Source organism: Coturnix japonica, chromosome 5 (genome assembly GCF_054131305.1).
Source record: "Coturnix japonica strain WE chromosome 5, WE-NBRP24, whole genome shotgun sequence".
In the NCBI taxonomy this organism is placed as follows: Eukaryota; Metazoa; Chordata; class Aves; order Galliformes; family Phasianidae; genus Coturnix; species Coturnix japonica.
The window spans coordinates 38183481-38206289 of NC_140667.1; the positions used below are offsets into that span (position 1 = coordinate 38183481).

The window sequence follows — 22809 nt, forward strand, 5'->3', positions numbered from 1 at the left end:
TTCAGACCCCAGTACCTCCCAGTTAATCCATTTAGCATTGCCTTTTCATGTTTGCTGAGGTATTTGAGGGGGCTCTATGAAAAGGAGTTCTCTGTAATGAATGGAAACAAACAAGATAAAAAGGTAGAGATAAGCAAAGAGACAGGATTTCAATCCTAACCTCCATTTAAACTGACTGGCTGTCAATACTAATAACATAAAGACAGCAGTGAAGTGTGGCTGACACACGCCAGGTAGAGAATGCTCAGAGACATCTGAAAATCCCATCAGAAACTGCAATGGCAAATGTAATCAGCATGTCTGGAATTGTCTAATTCATTGGTTTTATACTGTCTTGAGAAGCTGGCAGAAATCCTCTGCACATAGCTTGTGCAGGCACAACCGTGTCCTTTTACAGTCCTCTTACCCCTTCTTGATAGACTGTAAATGCAAGTAGAGGGTGATGATGATGCAAGGTGTTCCCACCCATAGAGACACTGGATGTTACTGCCGTGGGAGACGCTTTGGTGGGTTCAGGGGGCACCAGTGGTCAAAATTGTGGAGCTGGCATGTCAGTTCTATGTACTAGGAGAATTTGACCTTCGTCTGACTAAAGATGGTGTGATGCAGGTCAGGGGAGAGAGGCACTCTCAGGGTGGTGTGTGGGTTTGTGGCTGGAAAAGCTGGTGTGATATAGGCCAGGATAGCATAGGTATGCAGGGAGACACCAGAGACTGATACATGATGCTGTTAGTCAACTGAGCATGGCTGAAGTGGCTGTGGATTAGCTGTGCCTTTGTAGGAACATGTCCAAATATAGGTACAGCACAGTAAGGACTGAAAAACCAGTGAGTGAGGGGGCAGATCTGAGAAATCAGAGGCTACAAAGGAAATGCAGGAGCCCAAACTGCAACTCAATATATTCAGAAGTGCACAGTGAGCAAACAGCGGTTGATGGCAACACAGGGATTTGGGGGGGTTCATAGTAAATACCCAAAGCTATTTGCACAGTAGATTAGTGTATGACCCAGAAATTCAATAGGAAAAAACAAACAAAACAACAACAACAACAACAAAAGCATTTTATGCTGAAACTTGCAAACAGGTAAAAAATAAATGGATGCAGAATGACTAGTGACCACCTGTGGCTGACACTGAAAATTGACTGTTTCACACAGGAAAAGCAGCTTGAGTTACACTGACATGTCCATATAGATACAAATGATGAAGCTGTGGGAGAGCTGCAGTGTGTTCTATTGTTTTTCTTTACAGGGCTTTGTCAATGGAAGGGAGTCTCCATTGGACTATCCAGCAGGATTTGAAGTAGTAGTGGTGGAAGCACCTTGTGGGTTCAGGGTGGAGGGCAAGCTTCCAGCATCAAATAGGGTGCCAGATCTATATGGAGGAGCAAAAGGTCAGCTGTAAGAAGATGTAATTTGATTTAATGAGTTCATTCACAGAACTACAGGGCCAATAGGACTGCAAAAATGTGAACACTACGGGGAAATTCATTAACAATGGCTAAACTAAAAGCTGAGCTAGGAGCTTATCACAGACCCAGCCATTAGGGAGTGGTTCCTAGTCACTACACCATGAGCACTGAACAAACCACACAAGTGAATGGGTATTGGTAGCCCATAAACTCCTGATTAGATCAGGAAAATATCCATCTCTTCTATCATGTTTTCTACTTCAGTACCACTGTTATTACCACTGTTGCCACATCCAGAACTGATGCATAAAAAAGGAGACAGCATTACAACACAAAATCAGGTAGAAAAGCAGGGTGGATAAATGATACAGGTTGGAGGGGAATGGGGAAAACAGCTGCAATGGTAGCTGAAAAAGGGTAAAAGGGTGGAGGGGGGTCAAGTGAGCAGCTGTAAGGTATTGCTTCAAATGAAGTTCAGCTGCAGAAATATTGTTCTTAAGTGAAGTGGGTTGCTCCTGCAGCCTGGACTCATAAGCAAGGAAGAATTTTGCTATGATTCACTTTGGGTGAGGCTGAAGAAATTCTCTAGAATGTCTGGAAATAAGATACTAGAATGAAAAAAAGACAAAAACAAAATTAGTTGCTGGTAAGGGAGTACAGACTATGTTTCCAGGTAACTTCTTGACCTGGTGATCCATTACCACACTATTGTTGCAACATTAGGTGAACTGCTGATCTACCTTCCCCAGGGAAAGAGCAGTTGGCATAAATCGGCGGTCCTGTGCTGGTAAGTTTGTTTTGTTTTCATTTCTATCAATAATGTTTCCCTTCTCCTGGTGCCTTGTGTTTTGTTTTGTTTTGTTTTTCCTTGAGTATTTAGAGTCTGTGTTTTTGCTATAACTAGGTCAGAGACCCTAAGTAGGTCACGGTTACTCTCTAAATGTGGCAAATCCTTACGTGAAGCTGGGGGTGGGGGAGAAGACCTGATGATGAGGTCAGACAAACAAAAGGCAGAAAAAGTTGACTAAATGACCCCAGGGAGAATTGGAGAGGGCCTAAGAAATACCAGCATGATGTAGGCAGAGATCAGGGCTGAGGGAGTGAAAGGGCTGGAGAGTGGGCTAAAGCTGAGAAGAGCAGAGAAAGGGATAATGGCTATGGGCATGAGGAAAGCAGATAAAGTTGTTAGGACTAAAGGGTTGGAAGGAGAGGGGCTAGTGCAGAGAAGTGGGAGAGTGAAGAGATGCATGGGTGGGAACAGCTCAAAATGAGCTTTTATGGTGGTGAAAAATGCTGAGATAGCGAAGTGTGTCTGTGAGAGGGAAAGACTGTGCTGGCAACTAGGAAAAGAGTATGACCTGAAACTGAGGGAGAGGAGAAAGGTGATGGAAGAAGTTTAACCAGAAGGTGTAAAGTGGGAGATAATGGAGTATGAGGCAGAATTCATACAGTGGGAAGCTGTTGATTCCAGCAAGGCCGTATTGAAACTTACGTGTCTTTCCTCTTCTGTTTGGGAAAGGTGGGTGTGCTGAAGGCAGGTACTGCAAAAGGTGGTGTGACTGCCCGTGTTTCTTAGTTGTTCCCCATTTTGCATGGGATTTTCTCACTTTGAATTTAAAGTTTTGACTCCCGTCCAAAGTTTTCTGCTCTTCTACAGGAGTCTTCAAAATCCAAAGTAAGAAATATTAACACTGTGGCAAGAGGGAGTGCTATTCACACCAATAGGAGAAACCTTCAGGGTTTGAAAGTAAATTACTTTTGCGTGCCTAATTTTGGGCCTTTATTACAGTGTCTTGCACACTTGGGGTTGGCAGGTCAGAAATTATGTATGCTCACAACGTTACCCTGCAAGACCACCTCTCAAGCTAAGTTCCATGGAAATGAGGAGATGCCATTTTCCTGCCTGCAGCTTTGTGCTGTTATCAAGGCATGTCATGGGTGCAAAATGAACTGCAGCATGCATCTGCTGTGTGGAAGCATTCTGGGTTTGATTCACATGCTTGAAAAAGCTTTTCTGGGCTCAACAGGACATTCTATTGCTTTTGGTGGTCTCTTAGGCAGAGTGTGCCTACATTGAGCCTGGATCCTCTCTTTATAATGGTTATGCTGTCCTGTTAAGATATGAATGTTTTCTCTCTGAGGAGCATTAAAGTAACAGCCTGCAGGAAGGGTTGCCCAGCCTGAGCTGTTATCTATAGCCCTTATTCCTGTTGTTTCCCTACCAACACTAAAAATATTATATTTTTCTTCTGTGGGAGGTTTTAGTCCTGACCTAGCTGGGTTCAGTATTTTCTATTTGTTTTGCATTGCTGTTACGTGCAGTCCTACAGGAATTTCCCTCTAAGAGCAGTGGCTAAGGGCAGTGAATTTGGATGAGAGGGAAGAAGGATGAAAAGGAAGGTGTTGGGAAGGGTGTCTCTTCATTAATGTTACCAATGTGGTAAGCCTTTCTTTCCCATCTGATTAGCGGAGATGTTGCTGCAAAGGTGGTATGAAGCTTTGATTCTAGCAGCAAAATCTACTGATTACCTCTGGGCCATTGGCAGTTCTTGTCTGCTAGGTCTATAAAGTTATCTATGTCTAGACACTGTAAAAGGATGTAATCAGTTGGAGTCAGTGTGCAGATGGTTACATAGGACTGACGGGGTACAGTGCTGAACTGCTGCGATATTAATAAAAATGTCATGCGGAGTATAGTCTGGCATTATCCTTATGTATCAGCATATACATTCTCCAAGAATAGGGGAGGAAAAAAATTTAAGGTTATTTACTTGGCTTGTATTCTTCTTAACAAAAACCTGTGTGAAATCAGGAGCAAGACAGGGCAGCAGCTTGTATTTTTCACTGAAATAAAAACAGCTTTGTCTGTGGGTGCTCTTCAATATTCAGACAAGTGAAGGTAGCAAAGTCAGGTTCTTATGCTGAGCAGTGCAGATGTCTCAGATGGGGAAGGTCTTTGAGATAATTCTAGTATGACTGAATATCCAAAATTATATTTGGATGAGGTGCTCTAGTGGCTGGGTGAAGAACATTAGATGATTGTTCTAAAAAGAAGGCCTCAATGAAATGTGTGTTTTGTTCCCCTCCCCCCACGTACTTACTTTGGAGCAATAAATGAGTTGTTTGAGAGTGGAAAATATATATATATATAAAATCATGAATAATTTAATAAACTGAAAAAACTGAACTAAATTTTAAAAGCCCCTTTGGGGGTGTGTATATGTATGTATGTCTATATATATGTGTGTGTGTATGTATATATATATTTTTTCTATGTTTGACCTTTTTCTTCATCCCAGATATTTCTCCTGAGCATAAGTGCTTATATTCCTTAAAAAATAAAATAAAATAAAATAAAAAAGCGAGACAATAGAAAAAACAAACAGCCAAACAAAACAATGAACACAAAGGCACAGAAAATCAGCAGAACAACTCTGCTCCATTGGTAGAGTGGCTGACGTAAAAAATATTGTAGCTGAAGACTTTCCCCATTGTGTTGTGTAGAAACGGGTGTAATATGAAAGACTGAAATGTTGAGGTGAAGCTGCCAGAACTCTTTGAGAGGTTTTCTGAATCCAAATGCAGGTCTTTTGAAGTTGTTAGAAATTTGAAAGGACTGTAGTGACAGCATTTGATTTATTATTATTGTCACCATTTAATGTTGCCAGTTGACTTTCTTCTGTGCATGCGTTAAGAACAAGGATTGCTCTGCAACTTCGCAGCAGAGTTCAGGTGGCAGCAAAGTGGTGTAGTGAGCTGTTTTACATGTGTGGAAGATTCAGTGCTGAGTTGAAATGTGCTGGGGTTTGTGGTGAGCAAGGACCAGTAAAATTCCTTATGGTGCTGATATCCAAAAAGGGTCAAGAATGAATGAATTGCAGAACACTGTTGTGCTTTCTGGATGGAGATTTGTGGGAGTTCTCAAGATCAGTCTTATTTCTTTGTCTCATCTTCTCAATTCCATTCTTCTTTTTTGTTCTGGAATCAAACATGGAGCTTGGATGCAGTTGGATGAGGTTTCCACCAAGATTGGTTCTTTCCCAACTCCCTGCCTGTTCCTTTACCTGCTCCCCTCTTGGAGCCTTCTCAGGTTCCCACCCAGTTCCATTTTCATAGCAGCTCAGTGTGCACTGCTAGCTGACAATCTTCCTGACAGCCTGCTTCCCTAAGGAGGCTTTATGGGTTACAGAGCCTGAGTGTTTCCTCTCCAGCTCTGGGGAGACTGTGGGAATGTGTTCTGTATCACTTCCCTCTTCAAGAAGGAGGATCCAGGGAACTACAGGCAAATTACCACTGCCTAAATCCCTGTGACAGGAGCAGTTAATCTTGGAAACAATTATTGGGCACAAGACCAAAAACAAAATTATTAGGAGTAGTCAAGGGAAAGTTGTATCTGACCAACCTGATATTATTCTACAATGAAATAACTAGTTTGGTAGATGAGAACCAAGTGGTAGATATCCTCTATTAGGACTTCAGTATGGCTTTTGACATTGTTTTCACTATGATTCTCAATGCAGCTGTTGAAGTATTGGCTGGACAAGCAGGCAGGGAAGCAGTTTAAAAGCTGGCTCAACATATGGACCCACAGTGTGGTGATCAGTGCTGTGAAGACTAGTTGCAAGCAGTGTATGCAGAAGTCTTTAATAGGTCTAGTCCTATTTAACATATTCTTTAACAAGTTGATAGAACAGAATGTGTGCATTAAAAAGAGGATGGCCAGCAGGTTGACGAAGGTGATTCTTCCTCTCTATCCTTTTCTAATGAGGCTGCATTTAGCATACTGTGCCAGTTTAAATAAGACAGGGATCTCCTAGAAAGAGTTCAGCAGTGGGCCAAAAGGTGATCAAGGGCCTGGAGCATCTCCAAGTATGAGGAAAGGCTGAATAACCTGGGTCTTTTCAGCATGGGGAAAAGAATGGATTTGGTAAATGTTTATAAATATATAAAAGGAAGTAGTGGATGAGGCCAGGCTCTTCTCAGGGGTGTGTAGTGATAGGACAAAGAGTGATGGCCCAAAACTGGAACATAGAAACCTCCATACTAACATGCATGAAAAACTACTTTATGGTAAGGGTGACAGAGCACTGCAACAGGTTGTCCAGAGAGGTTGTGGCATCTCCTTCTAAGGAGATATTGAAGACCTGTCTGGATGCTGACCTGTGTGACCTACTGTAGGGTACCTGCTTTGGCAAGGGGATTGGACTAGATCTCTGTCATTCTATAATTTATCATCTTCAAACTTGCTGTGGGTGCGACACTGAGAGAGGAATGGTTATATGCCAGATGGTCATGCTGCCATCCAGAGGGACCTCAGTAGACTGGAGAAATGGACTGATAGAAACATCATGAAGTTTCAAAAAGAAAAAAAGAAAAAGTGCAGAGTCTTGTTCCTAGGGAGGAACAACTGTCTGGCTGGAAAGAAGCTTCTCAGAAAATGACCTGAGGTTGGACACCAAACTGAACATGAGTCAGTAGTAAGTCCTTTCCATGAAGAAGGCTAGTGATATCCTGGGCTGTACTAGGAGAAGTTTTGCCATCAGGCTGAGAAAGGTTATCCATTTCTCCCTCTACTCAGCAGTGGTGAGGCCATACCTGAAGTGCTTATTCAGGTTCTGGGCTTCCCTGTACAATAAAGACATGGAGCTATTGAAGGGGGTGTTTGCTGGTCTCTCTGAAAATGATTGAGGGACTGGAACATCTCTCTTATTAGGAAAAGCTGAGAGAACTAGTTTTGTTTTAGCTTGGAGAAGAGAAGGCTTAGGGTGATCTTACTAATGTGTACAGGTATGTGAAATAAATAGAGCCAGGCTCTTTTCTATGTTGTCCCTGGACAGGATAAAAGCTGCTGGGCGCAAAGTGAAACACCAGTTTCTGTCTGCATATAAGGAAACACTTCATATATGGGTGACTGAGCTCCTGCACAGATTGTAACAGAAGTTGTGGGCATTGTCACCTGTTCCAGGTAGCTCTGCTTGAACAAGTGGATTGAGTATGATGATCTCTAGAGATCCCTTCCAGTGTCGGCCTTTCTGTGTCTATCTGGAAAAAGATGCAAGTGAGGCCAAGTCAGGCTTCAGAGTGCAGGTCAGAGGGAAAGAGTGCAGCAGCTGAATCATACTTAGCAATGGTAATTCTGTTTGCTGTCAAACATGTTGAGGAACCCAATATAGTTACACCACTGGGATATTAGCAGCTAAGATTATAGTTTCCTTAAAAAGCCCTAGGTTAGAAAGATTTTTAGGGAGAATTATGAAAAAAACAACGTGTTGCACTCAAGGAAGGGGATAAATCTGATCATACTGAGCAGCAGGGAGCATCTGCAAAGGAAAGAGAAGGAAGGTTAAATGAGGGTGCTTAGCAGGAGTTGGTACAGAGAACAAGAAAAAAGGAAAGTGCAGGTATGCAATTATTAGACTGTAACCCTGTCAATCTGTAGAGCTGTTTAAAAATCTTATACCTAGTAGTATGCCTTATGTTAACTTGTGATGACAACTGTATGGCTGCATTCTGTAACTTTTGAAAACTAAATGCTGTGTGTTGATATTCGCTCTTTTTCTGGACCAGTGGTATGCAGAATAGAAGAAGCCTACAAATACTTTTTTTTTGTTTGGTTGGTTTTTTAATAAATAAGTTGTTGAATAAAATAATTTATATCTCTTCAGATAGATTTAGGAATGTTTTCCTGTTTCTTTGATCTCCAATATTTATCTGATTTTTTTTGATACTCATCCAGTTCTTCCTACTGATAAACTGCATATAAGGAGTTTTAAGGGAGATGAGCAAAACACACATTCCTGTAGAGTGCCTTATTCTTGGAGTTCGATCTCCACTATGCTAGCAGGGCAGTAAGATTTTGTGTTCCAGGCCTTGACCTGCAGATCTGGAGTTCTGCATTTAATTTTCAGCTCTGCTACTTACTTCCCAAGTGACCTTGTGCATGTCATTTATTCTCTCAGCATTTAATTATCACCCTTTTGCAGATGAGAAGTTGACACTTCCCTGCCTTCCGGAGAGTAATGTGAGGATAAATTTATCAACCTTCATGTTCTTCTGTGAACAATGGGAGTTCACTGAGGCAAAGCAAAGTCCAACAGGGGAGATGAGGCAACATAGGGAAACAAAGAAATGATGAAGCCTGTATTGGCTAGTTAAAGATCTATCCTACGTGAACCGTGCATGATGTACTGCAGGATTTTTACATCAGTCCTCTGAGTGTGCAGTGCTGTGACTTCCATATAGTGACAAAACAGGGCTGAAGGTGGGGATCACGAGGTTACTTGTACTCTCTTAGTAAGCAGTCATCAGATATGACATAAGCGAATGTGCTGTCTTCATGTAGCTCCAGCCTTTTCACTTTTGTAGTTAGTGTGAGTAAAGCATGGAATATGATCATTAACTGAAGTTATGGAGTACAGATTATGTCGTGAATAGGAGAAAATGATGCAAAGCAGTGACATATTCTCTTGGAGGAAGAATACTACTCCTTGTCAGTCTGTGCTGTCATTGCACTTCACAGCCTTAGAGCAGCTCGCTGCTTCTACTTTCATTGTCAAACGACTTCAGCTCAGTTGTGGGACATCTTCAGTGTTTCCTGGAGGAGATGGCTTCTGTTCATACAAATGACAGTGGTGGGTTTGAATCATGTGAACAGGCACCTTGACCTGGGAGCAGGAATATTACAAAGTATGTTCAGTTTAGAAAAGTTCAGTTTACTGCTGAGGTGTTGGAATCAGCTGCTTGTTTATGTCCTAGACCACTGACTCCAGTCACTAGCAGTGACCAGTGACCTTCCAGTACCTAAGTGCACATCATAGACACTTAGTAGTCCAGGTAATACCCCCCTTGACTAGTTTCAGTTTGAGACTTTGAAGATCCACAGATAACTAGCTGCTCTTTCTTCCTTCTGAACTGTTCATGCAAGTAAGAAATTTAAGTATGTTGATTTGCAAAGCTACTGCTTTGCTTGTATTCAAAAGAGTGGATTTCATACACTTTTTTCATCTTTTCTTTGAAGAAGAGGCGAGTATCCTTCTTTGTTGCTAGTTCTTGAGAAGAAACTTGAAGAAACTTGGGATATCAAGTTGCATATGGCAGTTGGTTCCTTTACTGGTAAGGATGAGAGCAATTTCTTGCCCCCAGTATAGCAAAGTACTGTCAGACGGCCTTAGTCTAGCTTTCATTCTGATGCCCACAGCCTTTATTAAAGCTAAATGGGTCTGCAGGTTTTCAGTGCAAGACAGGCCTCTCTTCTATTAATAGAGGTTACTGACATGTTTGGATGGAAAACATTTATGAAGAACCAGACTTCATTATTTTTATTATTTTCCAGGTATTGAAAAGCAACCTTCCCCGTTGCTGCATGGTACTGGGTTAAAAGAAAAACAAAATTCCTTGGTAACAGATTCAGCTTCAGAATTATATTCTTCTGCTTCCAGGAAATGTAGGTAGCTAGTTTGGACATGGGCACTATTACATCTTTTGGAAGCCTTTTGATTTTGAGTCTCAAGATTGTGTAAGGTGATACAATATCTTGGACAGCAGGGTCCAGTGGTTAAAATTAAAGACAAGCGAAAAAAGTAATAAGGATAGTCGGGCCCAGATATTTAATTTTTTTAACTTGCTCTCTGTGATCTATTCCAGTTTGAATAGGGTACCTGTATATTCTTAAAATTGGGGATCTGCTTAGGGGGAAGCAAGTTTATTCTTTACTATTCTTATTTTTTTCTGTCTCAGCGACATTTTCAAATCTCAGGGATTAAAGGCTCTAATTCTACATTCTTAACCTGACCAGGCCCTGATCACCAAATGCTTTCCCAGCATTTCATAAGCTGAAGATGCATTCCAAGAAAGTCAAGTAGCTTGCAAGAAGTAGATGCTGTCTTTACTTTGTCTTCATTCTGACTTCTCAGAATTGGACACTGGGGGGATGTAAAACACATATCCTGTTAGGAAAAAATGCACTGTAAAGAAGGAAGCGTAAGTAAATATACAATAAAAAGATATATAAATGTGTCTGAGAGATAATTCATTGCTCTGTTAGTATCACAAGGAGATTTTGTTTGGGATGTCTATAGACCCTTTCTGTAGTTCAGAGAATATTTGCTCTAAACGTAACCTGTAAACCTTGTGCAGAAAACAGTCAGTATACTCAGCCTATTCAGCATCTGCTGAATAAAGGAATGTAAAGAGGTGTGCTGTGGCTATTAGGGTTTTGGCAAACACACTGTATTGCTGTCACTGTGAAGTGGTATTCATAAACGTGCTATGGAGTAAACATGGCACTGCTGTTAACAGAGAAACAACCCTAGTAAAATGCCTTTGGAACTCTTGTGAATTATGCGAGGTATGAAAATGCAGCAAGACCTTTAGTCAAAATATATCAGAGTGGAGGTGAACAAAACATTCCCCTTCCTGCAGTGCAAGTCAGCTTGTATGGGTGAGTACAGCTGACATTTAGGCACACGTAACAGAACTTGGCAACAGGAAGTGGAGGGAAGTCACATGCTTAGCAGAAAATTCAAGGGCACACTTGGGAGACAGAATGTAATTACTCAGTTTGGATTTTAGCCATGACACAGACTTGACCCTCAAAGCAAGTATGATTTTATTTATCTCTTCTCCATCCTGAGACTTCCTAAGATTAGAGGTAGGCATGGAGGATCTTCTATTTAATTTTCTTGATAAGCTTTTTCTATGACCTGTATTCTTGTAATATCTGAGCCTTAAAACGTGACTGAATTTAGTTTCTCACCTCTGTGAGGCTAGGAAGCACTTTCCCATCTGCCTTTTCATGCCTGGAAGTGGTCTCTGAAAGAAGTACAGGTTGAGGATGTTTGGTTTGTTTCTTGCACTGGGGATTGCAGTTTTAGTTGTTGTCCTTTTCCTCAAGGAAAAGGCATAAATATTCAGACTAGGAAGCACTTAGTAATTTAATGAGCCTCAGAAGACTTGATGGGAATGAGAGCATTTCCCTCACTGCCATCCTTGTTCTTTGTGAGTAGAAAGACCAAGCAGAATGAGGGGCCAATTACTATATATGAACAAAATATCAAGTTTGTTTTGTATGGAGTATTGTACATTATGCAGCTGTCCCTTCTTCCTCGAGGCTCACACTATGGTTCTCTGCTCAGGTAGGCTTTCCTGTTATGTGAGCCCTGCCTGTGGGCTGCTTTCTTTCATTTCTAAAGCATTGTTTTCTGATGAAAGAGATGAGATGTCTTCCCCCCCCCTCCCCCCCCCCCCCCCTAGTTTTGCGCCCTATTTCCTGCAGAGCAGCTGAACAGCTTCTCTGCAGCCTGCTGCTGGCCCAAGTACCTGTGATCATAGAAATAACTAACTTGGTGGGGCTTGGAATAAAAAGAGAAGGTGGATAAGCTAGGGATACTGACTATCCTTTCTATTCCTTCACTCAAATAATATACATATGGTTTTTCAAGCTGGAGCGTCACTTTTGCTGCTCTTGTCTTTACCCCTTTACCTTATGGTAACAATGGCTAAGAATGTAAGTAAGGCCATGCTTTGTACTGAACTAAGTTGTTTGAAATGCTCTGCAGCAGGTGTCCATACCCAGAAAGATTTAGACCACAGAAGTATATGAACTCTGTGAAGGAAGAGGCAGGATGGATTTGTATCCTGTGATGTGATATCACAGACCTGGTAGGACCTGTGCTGCTTCTTTCAGTGGGAAGCCCCCGGGCCAGCGAGCGAGAGTGAATCTGCTTTCAGCACCACGGAGAGGGCCCGGCCCTGTGTGTGCCTTGTGTCGCGGCGTGAGCAGGTGCGGGCCGAGCACCTACCTACCTACTTACCTACCTACCTACCTGTCTGCGTGGGGCTGGGAAAACAGAACATTCGAAGCTCTTTACGACAGCACAAGGCAAAATGGCAAGTTTAAACCTGTACTTGGCAGCAATTTTCATACAAGGATCTCTAAGCACTTCATGAATATTAACGAAGCCAGCTGCAAAACCAAATAATCTCCATATAATTGGGATAGGCTACATTATCCTTTTCTAGTCTGGGAAATTGAGGCAGATAAAATTTGTTTTGCCTTAGCCTGCTCGGTCAGCCAGTATTGGACCTGGGAAGTAAAGATTATGACCCTTATGCTTTTGCAAATAGAAAGCCATACAGCTTCAATCAGCTCAGCTGATTTTGGTTTTAAGAGAGGTATTTCATTGCCTAGGCTACCATTCACTTAATTGATTTAGATTGGCAAGCTTATGGCTAAATAAATAAATAAAAATCCATCTAGCCCAATTATAGCAGTTCTCACCTCTTGCCCCTCTGCATAGTGAGGACTGCTAGTATTTTCAAAAGGATAAAAGGCAGTCACTTAGCCTTACTTCAGATGCACATCAGTACACGTGAGGTGCTGGGTTTGTTGTTTCTATTCTTGAAAATTTTAATTTGCAGCAATGACTTGCCCAGTTAATGCTTAGAAATACGTAAATGCTTGTGCTATTTTGCACACGATTGTCAGGCATGTCCCATGCTGTTTTGTTTTCTCTGGACAGGTGGAGATGGAACAGTTAGGTGCTGACGGCTTCTGTCTGGTGAGCTGATTGTTGATTGACTGATTAGCTCCTTTGTATGGCAGGCACTTCTCTTGGCTCCTTCATTAAATATGCATCATAACCCTTTACAATAGGTTTGTTTTTTCTTTTTTCCATTTTTCTTAAAATATTTTCTCAGAGACAGAAAGAGAGGGATAAATAAGGAGTAATTGTGAATATTTTACTATAGGTAAACGTATGTATATAGTTATATATAATGTATATGTGTATATATATACATATTACATACGTGTTAACTGTACACATATATTCTAATATTAGAACATACATATATATGTATATATAGTTTACATATATACATGTATATATTCTAATATTAGAAGTCTTTAGTGATGGAGGATAGCCAAGTTTCTGTTACTGAAACTGCCAGAGAACCCACAACATGGAAATCTGTTACATGTACATTTAAATAACTTCAAAAAGAAAATGTAAAACATTAATTAGTCTCACGTCTCAAAATATTTTTCTCATACAGCATTCCATCAGTTTTTGCCTGAATAAATTTTCTTCAGAACGAGCAAGTTAACCTTTGGAAAATATATTGGGAAGGGTTGGAAAGTGCTCTTTATTTCACAGTTGGATAAGATGGAGCATAGAGAAGGAAACTGGCTTACAAATATGGTTACAGGTGTCTGGATCGTCAAGACTAAGTGTCCTGTTGTTTAAACAGGACACCAAATCACACTTTCCTTCCCAATGTAGGAAACAAGAACAAGGAAACAGTCATAATTCTCTGTCATTGCTGTTATCTGATGTAGCTTCTTGCAGCAGAAAAGGATATGACAGCTCCATATCTAGTGGGTTGTCTGCCTGCTGCAGTGATACTGGTGTATGTAAGTCTGAACTTAAATTTATATACTAGTATAACTTAATTGTTTTGTTATAAGAACTTTTCTCATGTCATCTTGCATCACTTGGAAAGGAGTTTAAGCTGGGGAAAACATAATAGCAACTCCTGTACTGCAGCAAGCATCTGCACAGGGAATTATAAGGCTTGTTTAACGAGATTTCTGGAATTGAACTGATAGGTTCAGTGAAACTTGCATGCATACAAGAACTAGAATGAGCTTTTTGTTATAAAGCAAATTATTTGATTAACAAGTTTAGAGATGGCATGGCCACTTCTGCAGCAATGATCAGCAGTGCCATATGTAGATTTAGGCATAGTCCTATGATTGTGCCTGGTACAAAGAGGCAAGATAATCCAAGACATCTATTACCTGTGGTTTGTAGGAGAGTGGCAGAAATCAAAAGTGTAATTTTGTGTAGTCTTCTGTTATGAATTTGTTTATGCATAGAGTGATCATAATCAGTGCTTCATATGATCTGTGACTTCTTGCACAGAGCTGAGTGCAGTACATTCAAGACACTGTCGTCCTGCTGACTGACCCATGCCGTGTTCAGATTGCAGTAGTCCTCTTGATTTCAACCCTGGGGCCTCTTGTTGTGGCAGTGACAAGCTAAGTGGAACTTTATTTGTTGGAATCTGCTGAAAACCTCCTTTTTCATTAGGATACACCTACGAGACACAGCCACTGCAGACCTAGCAGGTCTTTTGACTGTTTCTGCTCTTTACCTGAAGGATCAGTTCCTATAGGAGGATTCTCTCATTTACAACAAATGAAGAGGTGCTGCTTCATTATTTAGCCAGGTATAACTATTGTTTTACTGCATTTCAAATACCTGATCTTAAGAGTAGGAAGATTCAATGTTTCCAGCATGAAAACTAGGGATCCAAACAGTGTTTTCCTAGGAGGAATGTGTTTAATACAGAGTAACCATTACATTTCTGTAATAAGCCTGCATAGGATTCACATCTCTCTCTCCATCATGGGGATCAGAGCTATGCAGACATTTAGGACAGCAAATGGAGCTATGTTGGGGTTTATATGTGGTGTATGTCTGAGATGTGCAAGACTGAAGTTCCATAATAAAAATAAAAAAAGGTCTGTATAGTGAGAATCTGCTCTCCACTCAGAAGAACATTAAGCATAGATCCATGCTGGAGTATAGCATGATGTCTGATTTAGTAGAAGTGTGGAGAGCTGAGAGAAAGTAATAATTCAACAGAGGTTGACATTGGTTCATTTTTTTAATTATAAGCCATGTTCATTGGCTTCTAAGAATGTTTTATTAAGTCATCTGCAGTTAGGGGAATATTGATGCCAACGAAGTATTATGGAGCTGTATCTGTGGTGGTATGAGAGGTGCACTGTAGGAGGGCTGCGAAGGCTACTCTATTTTTGGGATACAAAATTGCAGTGCAAGTAAGAATGGATGGCACCTTGCTGTGAAATAATCTAATTTATACCCATTTCTTTACAGTATTGCCCTTTGAATGACCAGTGACATGGCAGCCTTGTCTAAAGGCAGCTGCCTAAGCTCTGCTTGTCCATGTTAAATGCAGAGCTTCAGCTTTGTTAGGGATCATTTGCATGCAGCAGATCTTGTTCTCTCTGAGGTGCATTGGTGTAGTGCCAGTCAGCTTGGGGAGGAAAGGCAAACCTGCTAACTGGAGATTTTGCTTGTTTACTGTGTATTTTTATCTCCCCTTCAATCTTTCCTCATTTTTTAAATTCAAATATTTGATGTCAGTTCATTTATTTTTATGATTTTTTTTTTTCATTCCAGAAACAGAAAGTGCTGGAGATGCCAGCATCATGGGGGCATCTGTTCTCCACACTTAATTAATCCTTTCTCCCCACTCAATCCCATCCTATATACAGAGCTGCTTTTTTTTTTTTTTTTTTTTTTTTCTTTTGAGTACCTGTATCATCCATTACAATGTTCCTATCTGGGTGCGATGCCAAAGATAGACCATCTACGAGGTCTTAAGCGCTATTAAGTAACCAATAAAAGACTTTGCGTGCAGTTGGTTCCAAAGGCTCAAAGTCTCAGTTGAGTGAGATCTGTCCTCAGAGAAGACAGCTGCTTTTTCCCTGCCAAATGCCAAATACTCATCATGCAGATTAATTATGAATGTTACTTTTGTTACTATGTTTCATATCCAAACCTGTTTTCTATCATTGGTTCCCATGAAATATCATGAATATTAAATTTCTTCCTCCTGTTTTTTTTTTTTTTGGTTTTTTTTTGTTTTTTTTTTTTTGTCAGAAAGTGTTTCACCTTTGATGCCTTCGTACTGGGTCTTATCCCGGAGACTTCAAAGGGACCTAAGGGAGTACATTCAGGATCAACAAAGTTGTTCGCTTATTTGGGATGTGATGCATTGTGTCTATCTTGGTTGCCTTTATGCATACTACTACTCTTAATTTTGGGCTGATGTGGTTGATGGAATGAAGGAAGGAATCCCATAGGACTTGTCACTAGACACAGATGGATTTTGCTAAGAACCTCACATTGTTTTCAAGGAAAGGAAGAATGAAAAACCTACATCAGGGAAAGGAAGCATAAAAATTTAGCCATTAAACCATAACAGAGTATCATGAGTTTAATTTGATCCAGGAAATATATAGATGTAATGTCCCAGGGTTCTTGCCAATAGTGAAATTTTAGGTTCTGCTGGCATCAGAAAACGAATGTTGTGAATTGTATGGGGGAGTTAAAGTGAGGCAACAACAGCACCAACAAATAGATCATGGGGAATAATCCTTCCGTGATTGTGAGGGGGATGGATAAACCATCACCTTAGTTGATCTTTCTCACCTGTAACTCTCACATGGATATGACACTTTGAAGTGCTGAGAATCCTCAATATCCATTGAAGTCTGTGATATCTAAAGGCATGGATCACTCTTCAGCCAGTGATATTACTTCTATAGGTCTGGAGCATCCCTCTCTGTTCTCTGCCTTAGACATAGCATGCTTCCCTGTGTGTTCCAGCACTCCACGTATCTTGCTTGCCTCACTTTATGCTTCACAGATGCTACATTAAATTTATCTGTGGATGCTTAGAAGATGCTATGGAAATGTATTGCTTGCCTTCAGCAATAGCAACGGTCGGCCAGTTGCATTGCTCCCTTAGCCCATCAGCTCTAGTGCTGTAGTGCTTGTGTTTGCTGGACTGTTCCTTCTGAGTGTATGGAGGTGAACACATGTTCTGTATTAATCTTCATTTCAATGAAGTTGTTTTAGTTCATGCTTTATTGCAGAGCTTTGTAATAATGCATCTGTAATGGCAGCCCTTGGGGCAGCAGTCACATGTGGCAGACTGAGTGCCTGAACTGCTCCTGAGAATGACTCCAATCATACAGAATGAGGCGCTCCCTGGTGCACCATCTGAATTTATAATACCAATTTATATAGTGCCCTAAAGCAAGCTTTGTATTTGGTCTGGGACATAGGGGCCAGGCTAGAGAAGGGGAACTGCTCTCCATTTTGTACTGTCCCTTTTTCAAATGCAAGCATTTGTCTAGCTTTCCAACCTGCCTTTTTTAAAGCCCTGGCTGAGCCCAGCAAATACAAGAGTATACATTGGCTGAGTTGGTGTGCAGAATCTGTAACTGGACAGGACAGACCTGCTGCTGCTCTCATGGCCTCAGTCAGAGCCATGAAGCTCAAAGGGGAGATGTGAAAGAGGACACAGTCCTGAAAGCAGTGCCTGGACTGGCACTGTTGGCTCACTGTCTTCATGCTTTTGTGGCTGGGATTCAGTGCTAACCTAACTTCCTCTGAGGTTGGGATCCAGGTCACTTAGAATTCAGCTTCAAAACTTGCCATGGAGAACTCTATGGAAAGATGATATGCGTTTCTTGGCTTGTTAAGATGACTTTGATTATGTTAGAAAATTACCATTTACGGTGTTTTCAGAGCATCAGAGAGAGAATTCCTGTCCTCAGCCCACTTTTAATGGAGTCCTGTTTGGGGTTCCTAATCTCATTTTAAATCTAGTTATAGATTCATGTAAAAAAAATCCACTGATGGTGTGGTCCTGTATTAATATTTTTATTCCATCTGTGCTTCTTGGCTGAGGAGGGTTTCTGTCTTAGGTGCAGCAGACCACAAATAAGTGTTTGAAGTGACAAGAATGAATGCAGAACTAGATGCAAAACCTGAAAAATGGCTGTTTCCTCCCTTGTTTTGGAGTATCATTGAATGGTTCAGCAGGAAGTATGCCTATCTTGTACCACTGATACTCAGCAATTTGAGATCTCTGTACTTCATTGTCGCTGAAGAGATCAAGGGAAATGTGGAAACTGTACTTAATCTTGCTTGAGGAATCACTGGAGCTCTTCAAGGAATAGCTTTTAGTACTCATCCATACTCCTTTCCATGTTTTCTGTTTTTACCTAAATGCACTGATGAACAAGTAGGTAGGATATAGTATTTGTTGCTAGGGAAGCATACTGATGTCATCAGATCATTCTCACAACCCCATCTGAGCATTCAGAGACAAGTAAGGGAGTTAAGTGGAGAAACCAGTAGACACAAAGGATTTGCTGGGTCTTGCAGCAGCTGACGGCATCGCAGAAACTGGAGTGATCCCACTGAGTTAGAAGACTTATCAAATAAGAAAGGATGGAGTTCAAAACAGGTGGAAATAGTCATTGGAAGGTTTATGGGTTAACTCAACTGTGCCTTTATTTTTGACCATTTCACTGGACGCTACCTGATGGATAGTGCGACATGGAATTGTTAATTCCACTTTTTTTTGAGTGAAGGCCTATAAGGCTTTATAAATGATTGCCTTCCTTTTGAGCCAACACTAGGGCAGGGTCATAGTATTGGGACTGTTGACAATATGAAAGATGGAAGTGGAGGTTTTTCTGTTGAGTGGATATGATGGGAAGTATATGTCTTAGAAGTACAGATACACATATAATACACAGTAGTGGAGGTCATAAAAAACAGTGTAACAACCATCAAATTTTAGATACATACTTTAGCTGAAAAGTTCATATAGTTTTTTTTCTTTGCTTGCAAACGCATGTGCAGGAATCATCAGTTATCACTGTGTTTACATGTTCTTAAGTACAAGTATACAAGGTGCTCTTCTGCAATGTCACATAAACATAATGGGAAACTATGTATATATAAGACTTCAAGAAGGGCTTCACCCTTTTCCTCCTCTCCAATTACATTACTGTGTGTAATGATACATACTTTCTTTTCCTACACAACTTGCTCTGATTGCGCTCCTGTGGTATTTACACACTGTCCACGCTTAAGTCACTTTAGATATTTTTACTCCAGTGAGAATACACTCATCTGAATTTGTTCATCCTTACGTGTGAGTACATGAGATGCATTTTTTTGGCAATGCTTTCTCATTCATACTCTGCTACACATGCAAAAGTGTAGCTGTATACTTTTTGTTCCCTGTACAATGTGCTGAACAAGGAAGTGCTCAACAAATAAGTCTACACAGGAAGCTTTTCTGTAGCTATTTAATAAGTGCAACTGAACATGCTAGGTGGAGTAGGGAAAAGGCATTGAATTAAGAATATACAGATGCATCCTGCTAGGGGCCAAAATAATTTTGGAGGTTGCACCTCCTGCTGGAGGGAAAAATGAGGTTTGCAGGAGAAGAGCTTAGAACTGACCCTCCAAAATGATGGTAAAGTGAGTTCTGACCAGATGCTGTTATCATTACACTTTTCCCATCTGTTTTTGCTTATTATTGTAATGACTTTTGCTCTCTCAAGTAGGATAAGGTCACAAGTGAGATAAGATCAGCTTTTTTTTTTTTTTTTTTTTTTTTTTTTGGCACAACCGGGATGATCTGATTGCAGTTCAGACTGCAGCTTCTAAATTCACCTTGGGCATTAACTACTAGGCAAAAAGACACTGAAAGTGCTAATGTGGCCAAAAAAACAGGAAAAAAAAATAATCTAGAGATCACCTAGGTTTTAGTGTTGCAACATTTGGATATCCTGCCATGGCAGGTAATGCCTCTACCTTCTGCCTGTTCACTCTGCAAGGCTCATTTAAAACTCATTTCTCTCTCATCACCCTTCCTCAGTGGACAGAGGGGGAATCAGAAAATGATGATAATGGCACATGTAAGTTGTACTGCTCTAAGGAGCTCCTGTAAACCAACTTGTTCCTCTTGAGAGGTGTGAGTGAATGCTGTCTCATGGATACTGAAGCCACTGAGTTATCAGCCCCCAGATCTCAGAGAAATACAAGTGTATTGAAGCTAAACAGTTTGACTGTGCAATTTATTGATAAGTGTCCCAAATTAATGTCACCATTATGGCTGTCTCTGTCAATACATGAGATTGGTGAAATGTTTGTGGCTTTATTCTAAAGGAAGAAAGCAAGAGATAATGAATGACTGCCTATGCTTGGGTATGCTTACCTTTGCCTCTTTTTCCAGTAGTGGGAGCAGTGTCAGAGGTGTGCCAGGTGCCTGTGACCAGGTGTATAAATCTGTGCCAATCTCCATGGAATGGAATCTTGCAGTTTTCTTGATGAAGAGACCAGAAAAAGGTTAGTACATCTACTGATCATCTGCAGGGACGTGCAGTAGTGTGAAACTGTCAGATACTGGTGGTGTATGTTACGGAGAGAAGCAACGTTAGAGACTGCTCCTGTAAAGCTCGCTGTCCTGATATTTTTTGTCCCTCTCTCTCAATATGACTTGTTTGCAAACTGCAGGGCTAGACTAGAGATGTGAGAGAAAGGATTAGAAGAACTAGAAATACCTACTCCTTTGTAGAGCAATGGGAGTCTTGTGGTCTGGGTGTGGAATTCCTTGCGCTGCACTGCTTTCCTCTCACCTCTGTTTTGCTCTGCGCTCCAGCAAAAGGAAACAGCCTTGAGGAAGCTTCCCTGAGCTCTTAATATTTTCCCACTACTCTCTACCTATTTTTAAAACGACGGCTGCAATTTTGGTACCTAACTGTAACAATTATTCAGAAGTAGAGGCCTATGTGTCCGAGTAATGCACAGTAAGACTTTTTCAAAGCAGTCGTTACCTTCCTTGGTTCATATATAGCACTTTGAATAGCTCCTCTGAAACCTCTTTTCTTCCTTTTTGATTTATAAGTGCTTTCTCCATGGGGGTCCAGAATTTTCTTGTTGAAAAAGTAGGAAGTAGATGAAAACTAGTTTACCTCAATCAAATACACTCAGGCTTAAACTTTCTTGACCAAAATGAGTCACAATTGCTTGGTTTTTGTTTTTTTTCTCTCTGGATATGAGCTGTTCACTCTCCACCAAACTGAAGAGGTTTAACTTAAGTCTGATAGAGGAACCTGTGCTGTTGACGTTGATTTTTGCATGGCAAACTTTGTGATAGGTGGCCAGACGAGGATCTGATGCAGGGACACATGTGGTCTTAGAAGAGTTTGGAGAGTAAAGGGCCAGAGATGGTGCAGTCTCGGATGACTGCCTCATCAAATCATTACTTTGATAAACCATAAGCTACAAAATGCAGGACTGCTGGAGCTATCAGCAGGGGCAGAGAGGTACAGAAGCCAGATTTTATTGCCAGTTGTGCGTTTTAAATCTGAAGTTAACTCTTGAAGTAAATAAGGCAATACCTGATTTTCTTCACAGTAATTGAGACTAGGATCTAATCTCATGCCCTGAGGAGGGATTGATGATTCTCACTGTGATGCTGTCCATTTAAAACAGGAAACCAACAATAACCTGCATTGGTGCAGACATAACGGGATAAATTCTTGCTCTAGGGACCCTGATTTTTGAGTCTGGTAGATGCCTCTCTGCTGGGCTGTTGCCGCTTCCCTGAAATAGGTCCCCATTAGCCTCTCTGTGCATGTATCTGAATTTATTAGGAGCTGTGGAGGACTGTGTTTTCTAGAGGAGCTTCTCTGGGGACTCCTAATGCTACTTGAAAGCGTGATTTTTAGTGTTTCTGTGTTGCTATTGCACACCTCAGGCACTGCTTCATTTCAATAGTGGACAAAGTGATGCATACCTTTGTATAAAATAATTATTATTTACCAAGTGCCGTGAGTAGGCTCTCTGCTATTCAAAGTATTGAAAAGGGCAAAAACCTTTATGTAGTGATGTGAAAGAGAAAGAAAGACAACCAGCTTTGCAGCCTGCACTACAGGCAAGTGAAATTCTTAGCGTCTGGCTTTGCACGACGAGCATCCTTCACAAACATTACAAAATCCTGGAAGCTTGAGAGAAGGGCCCAAAGGCTGGCTCTTTTTTTGGCTTATGCGTGCTCTTTGTATGCCTGGTGTTCCCACGTGCTTCTTTGAGATGGACTTTCAGTACGACAGTGCACTCAGAAACTTCCCAGAGATGCTCCCTACAGAAGGTACTCTGAATGAGCTTGTTTACTGTGCCAAGTGTTAATGATAAAACAGCAATCAATTGATACATGTACACTTTGAGTAATTCTGACCCTTGCGCTGTTCGTGGTATCAGGTGGTGCCCTTTTCTCTGCTTTAGGAGTGGATGAATGGGTAAAGAGTTTGAGAAAGTTAATCGGGTAATTTGGGAGTCGGTTAAATGAACTGTGTACGGGGTACTGCATAAACGAGTACAATGTGTCAAGGAACTTTGGAATAACTCCGAGCTGGAAGAATAATCTTTAAGGGATGAACTTTAAGGATTCTAGGGGGTATGACGGAAGTAAGCGGTCGAGGTGCGCCTTACCTCCTGCCCTGGGACGGCTCAGTCAGTGCGTGCCGGCGAACAGGTCGCGTTCCCTCACCGGGGCCGGGGCATGGAAATCCCCCACCGTAGTCGGCGTGGGAGCGACGGCGCCGAAGCGCAGGGACCACGGAGGTGGGTCGTGCAGCCCCGTCCCGGAGGAGGCGTCCGCGCCGCCACGGGACGCGCAGGGAGCGGCGGCTTCTGCCGGAGCCGTGCCGGGGCGCGGACCCGCGGTCTCTTTAAAAGCCGGGGCCGGGCGGGGCCGGACCGGGCGCGGCGGCA

General features: G+C 41.4%; 1 long non-coding RNA gene across 2 annotated transcripts; it reads right to left on the bottom strand.

Moving 5' to 3' along the window:
* Positions 1 to 1045: 1045 nt before the first annotated feature.
* LOC146760768 (uncharacterized) lies at positions 1046 to 22768 on the bottom strand. Of its 2 annotated transcripts, none has more exons than XR_014946743.1 (3): positions 22528 to 22768; positions 20252 to 20359; positions 1046 to 1374 (listed from the first exon to the last, which is right to left on the bottom strand). It is a non-coding gene; the product is annotated as an uncharacterized LOC146760768 (long non-coding RNA). The 2 variants fall into 2 exon arrangements; XR_014946744.1 differs by lacking the exon at positions 1046 to 1374 and adding an exon at positions 10219 to 10356 and having other exon boundaries at positions 22528 to 22755.
* Between the last annotated feature and the right edge of the window lie 41 nt (positions 22769 to 22809).